A 6035-nucleotide genomic window follows, 5' to 3' on the forward strand; every position below is an offset into this window, starting at 1 on the left:
CTTTTAAATATATGATGTCGTAGCGGTTTTTGATAAGTTTTAAAAGAATCTGTGTTTTTAATTTTATTGTATTAATTTATCATTGTTCTAAATAAAAAGAAGAGTGTAGGCAGTCCATGGCTGTTGTCCCTTGGATCATTTGTGTGTAAGTCAAGAGGGGACCCTGGTCTCTTTATAGATGATTTTCGTAATTAATAAATTTCAGTAACATCAAAACATTTTGGAACATTTATTAAAACTTTTGGAACGTTTGACAAATTTGACCGGAAAGTAACATCTCAAAACAATCAAGAAAGAAAAATACCTCGACATGTTCTAAAAAACATCCGGGTCCCTTTTTATATACATTTCAATTAATTATGATTTGAAATACATCCGGGCATCGACCTGTAATTGATTAACAGGTCTCAAAATTCAAATTTAGCTGGGCCTACGATTGATAAGTTTGGCTGGAAATGGCCGCTGCTACGCGGCGCAGCGTAAACAAATAACAAGAGCTGTCGGAGGACAGCAACGCTCGACTATTCAACAGCCTTGTCAATTGAATGAATACAAAAGTTGAAAAAGGGGCATAATTTTGTAAAATGCAAAGTAGAGGTATTGAACCTCTGTACTGCATGTCATATCATGACAGTGAACAAGTGTGTGAAGTTTCAATCCTTTCCAATTTGTGGATACTGAGATACCAGCTTACACACAAAAACTTAACAAAAAACTGCTAAGTCAAAGGGGCATAATTTTGTAAAAATGCCAAGTAGAGTTATGGGACCTTCACAGTGCATGTTAGATCATGACAGTGAACAAGTGTGTGAAGTTTCAATCCATTCCAATTAGTGGATACTGAGATATCAGATTACATACAAAAATTTAACCAAAAACTGCTAAGTCGAAAAAGGGGCATAATTTTGTAAAAAAGAGAGTAGAGTTATGGGACTTGCTTAGTGCATGTCAGATCATGATAGTGAACAAGTATGTGAAGTTTCAATCCATTCCCATTAGTAAGTACTGAGATACCAGCTTACATACAAAACCTTAACCAAAAATTTCTAAGTCGAAAAAGGGGCATAATTTTGTAAAAAAGCAAAATAGAGTTATGGAACCTGTGCAATGTAGATCAGTTCATCACAGTGAATAAGTGTGTGAAGTTCCAATCCATTCCCACAAGTGGTTACTGAGTTACCAGCTTACATACAAAACCTTAACCAAAAATTTCTAAGTCGAAAAAGGGGCATAATTTTGTAAAAAAGCAAAATAGAGTTATGGAACCTGTGCAATGTAAATCAGTTTGTCACAGTGAATAAGTGTGTGAAGTTTCAATCCATTCCCACAAGTGGTTACTGAGATACCAGCTTACATACAAAACCTTAACCAAAATCGGGACGCGGACGCGGACGCGGACGCCGACGCATGGGCGAGTGCAATAGCTCACTATTCTATGAATAGTCGAGCTAAAAATGAATAAAACAACTACTCTGCACAATCAATACAGGCACAATTCAAGTGAACTATGGTTAAAATTCTAACATTTCTCGATTTGATTTTAAACTAAGAAGAAGACCAAGATAGCTGTATTCTGCAATGAACAACGGTTGATGTGCAGACCGGTCAAAGGGCATTCTGACGCCAAATTCCACAAGCTGACCTGTTCATAACTACTCCGGTAAACAAAATATTTCATGTAAGAAAGCATGTAAGAATGAAAACACTCATAATCAATTCCTTCTTGTAGTTTATCGTATGATTCATCACGGTTCATCGTTCAGATGCTTAAATATTTAACCACTCGGGTTCACGTCCAATTCCTGTGATAAATCAGGCGACACATGATGATTTGATAAACAAAAGACATATATTGAATAAGGGGTCGAGTAGCCAGCCGCTCAGCAAACAGACTGGAGCTCGATTGTAGGCTACATTGCTCGAGAGGCTATTCCGCAGACGAATTTTCTTGAAAAAAAAAAATAATTCGAGTAGAATTTGTGCGCGAATGTGGAGTTAAGTAGTTAGGTTCAAGGTAAGGATGAGGTGATGGTGATCTTTACAAGGACTAGGTAACATTTTATTTTGAGAGATTTGGAGTCGGTCTTGTTATAAGGTTTGTCAGTTTAGGGTATTTATCATGTGGGAAACGCTGCTTGTGTAGTTAAAGTTGTTACAGACAAAGCGTGCTACTGACCAATTTTCCAGTTAACAATTATAAAGAAGGCAAGTCCGATGTGTTGCGACCTTATTTATTTTTAATCTGTTTTTCAACACTAGTTCAGTTATGTAGCGACGGGTAGTATACCTAACCAGTGTTCTTGGATTTTGTACCAGTACAAACCTGTTCTCCGCTAGTAACTGCCAACTTCCCCACATGTATCAGAGGTGAATGACGAATGATTTCCGACACAATCTATTTTATCAAATCATCACGGTGAACATACGCTCGCCGGTGATCCGTAGATCTGAGCTATCTCTATTGAGCTAAGCGAGCAGGCTTTTTCAATTCTTGGAAAAATGAATACCAGTAAGCTCCAGTGTACAAGCGAAAATCCTTTACACCAGCGAAGAAGCCGACTACGCAAGGGGAGCCAGGGGAAATGCGAAGGGGACTAGTTTCTTCAGCACCAGGATTAAATTGAGGTACGTGTAAATTGCTCAGAGATCTCCGCTCCGATTATGGAAGTTGATGAAGGTCATCCGAATGAAAGGGATCCATGCAGAGAATTCCGTGCAGAGCTGAAGGTGGATGTATGCTTTATTCCCAAAGAAAAGCATTACAAAAACCACCCATGCAGGACAATATTCTTCTTTAATGCGGAATAGGGGATTCTCCTGGTATAGTTCTCTCCAAGAGTATGACCTCGTATCTACTTAACAACAGATACATGTTTACATTTAACCAAATTTTCATTTTTTTTTTGCCAACATGTAATACATTACACATTTAGAAAAATATACCGTAAACGTCACGGAACAATTCCAATAAGATAGATTACAACCGTCTCATTAGTTTAATCATTTTACGACCACACACCATTTTAAACAGTCACCAAAACACTTTAGTATATTTAATTACTAAACAAGTAAATTTGATTTTAACACAAAATCTCAAAACGTACAATATCATCGTTGTGTTATTTCTAGCAAACTTTTGTGGAAAGTATCTTTTTTTTTTTTGTTTTTTTTTTACTGGTTTCAGGTTGTCTGTCCGTCCGTCTGTTCGTCCGTTCCCGATCAACAACATGAGAACCACTTGACCTAGAATGTTTGAACTTCATAGGATGATTGGACATGCAGAGTAAATGACCCCTATTGATTTTGGGGTCACTCGATCAAAGGTCAAGGTCACAGGGGCCAGAACATGGCAGACCGTTTCCGATCAATAACTTCAGAACCATTTAACCAAATACCTTTAAACTTCATAGGGCAATAGGACATACAGTGTAAATGACCCCTATTGATTTTGGGATCACTCAATCAAAGGTCAAGGTCACAGGGGCCTGAACATGGAAAATCGTTTCTGATCAATAACTTGAGAATCACTTGACCCAGAACCTTTAAACTTCATAGGGTGATAGGACTTACAGAGTAGATGACCCCTATTGATCTTGGGGTCACTCAAAGTTTCCAACTTTCATTCAAAAACCACCAATATTAACCAGGCAAATGCTTTCACTTAGCTTAGAATAATTCACACCTGATTACTATAAATTCTCCTTCTTTCCTCACTCATTTGTATCTGTAATAACCTGCCTAACCATACAGTTACCATCCCTGACCATCATGCTTTCAAGGTGACTATGGTAACCATCCAGTATTAGACCAGGAAGCGATGTTTTTTTATCTTTTGAACTTTTCTCTTTAACATGGTAACATGCCCTTTTCTTTGTTTTACCTTATTACTCTTCTCTATGTTGGAGCCATCAGCCTTTCAGATTTTTTTTATCTAAACTAATAAGTATTTGTTTGTACTGAGACTTATATATAGTCGCCACAGAAGCCCATTAATAATTTTAGTGAGCAGAAAGTGTAAGATACAGAATAGCCTCCAATTCCAGAAGATTCCCTGGTTCCTTGGTATGCTGGGTATAAAATGTTATCGGATTATTATTTTATTTCGGGGAGCTGGGGATCAAACCCATGATCCCTGTTTTCGTATTTAAATGGATTTTCCACTGGACCATGTCTGTAACTCTCTAAAGAGGAGCCGACATTGATCAAAATATACATAAATAGATGATTGTTTCTTTATAGCTTATGATTTTCCTGGGAAATAATTGTCATGCTCATTAAGATAACATACCTAACAAAGAAAAATTCTAATGTCAGTGCGGCCAAACCACATCGGTGAGGGGCAATTGATTCGAAGTTGGAGTCCTTAACCACTCGGCCATGGAGGCCCAGCTGTGGTTCTAGCTGACTAATTACATGAATACCCTAAGAGACACCCATGTAGATAAAGGCTACATCTTTTCAAAACTAATAAAGAAGTTACTTTAAAAAGTTTTGACTGGTTAAGGGAGATACATTTCGATATAGTAATATTTCAAAGGCCATAACTCATTTATTTCAAATATACATGAGTTCATATAATAATAATGCATTACTATTAGTGCAGACCAGGTTATTTGAAAAAATTAAGTTATTCATATTGCAACATACATACTTTGTAAAGTTTTAAAAAAAACAATATCTCCTGAAGCATGCATGTTACACATGTGTACATCTTTATTGTGTGCAAGTTCATTACTGCAAGACCATTGAAAAACTGTAGAAATAGATATCCTGATAGCAAAATGAAGTATTTTGTAATATTTCAAAGGGACAGAACTCATTAAGTGGTTATGAAATATGTTTGTCTTCGCAACAAGCACATAATTCTTCACTTTATAGTGATACTATATTTCCTGAATTTTGACCATATACCTTGAAATCTGTAAGAGGAATTATCTGGACAAGTTTTTCACTAACCCTGCTAAATTTCTATAATGAACTTGTCCATCTTTCAATTTGGATAGTACCATTACCTGTTAAAAGGGCTGAATGGCAAACAGTGCAGATCATGATCAGACTGCATGGATGACTTTTTGGATGTACAGGCTGATCATGATCTACACTAGTAGTAAAGGCAGAATCAATCGTGTACAGCATGATAAGGGTTAGTATAGCACATTATGTAAAATTTCAAAAGACCATAACTCTTAAAACATAGGGATATATTTCTGTCAATTTGGACTGAACTCAATGAAAACTGCAAGAAGTTTTCAAAGATGCTGGGAATGGTCAGGACTATATGCCCTAACCCCAACGTAAAATTTATTTCAAACTTGTATGTTTAAGAATCAATCGCAGTCTGCAGAATATAAAACAATTAAGAAATTAAAACCAAAATTGTAAGAAGATTTTGCCAAAAACAAATCAATTTACATGCAGAAAACAGTCTCATGATGGTGAACAATTGTGCCAAGTTACATCAAAATCCCTCCATGCATGAAAAAGATATTTTCCGGACAAGTCATTCTTGAATTTGACCTTTGATCTCTAAGTGCGACCTTGACCTTAGACCTAGGGACCTGGTTCTTACGCATGACACTCTGTCTCATGATGGTGAACAATTGTGCCAAGTTTCATAAAAAATCCTCCAAGCATGAAGAAGATATGCTCCAGACAAAGTCATTCTTGAATTTGACCTTTGACCACAAAGTGTGACCTTGATCTTACACCTAGGGACCTGGTTCTTGTGCAAGACATTCCGTCTCATGATGGTGAACAACTGTGCCAAGTTTCATCAAAATCCCTCCATGCATGAAGAAGATATGCTCCGGACAAAGTCTGTGGACGCCGCCCGCCAGAGGCGTTCCCATAATACGTCCCGTTTTTCAAACAGGCGTATAATTAGAGGAAATATACATATAATACTTTACTTACAAGTACAGGTTACTCAAAGAATAAAATGAAGGAAGAAAATGGACAGGACTTGCTTTTATTTCTTTTACATAAACTTTAATTATAATATCAAATGTATGGAAATAACAAAAATCCAAAATATG

This window comes from Mercenaria mercenaria, chromosome 8 (assembly GCF_021730395.1).
Source record: "Mercenaria mercenaria strain notata chromosome 8, MADL_Memer_1, whole genome shotgun sequence".
Classification (NCBI taxonomy): domain Eukaryota; kingdom Metazoa; phylum Mollusca; class Bivalvia; order Venerida; family Veneridae; genus Mercenaria; species Mercenaria mercenaria.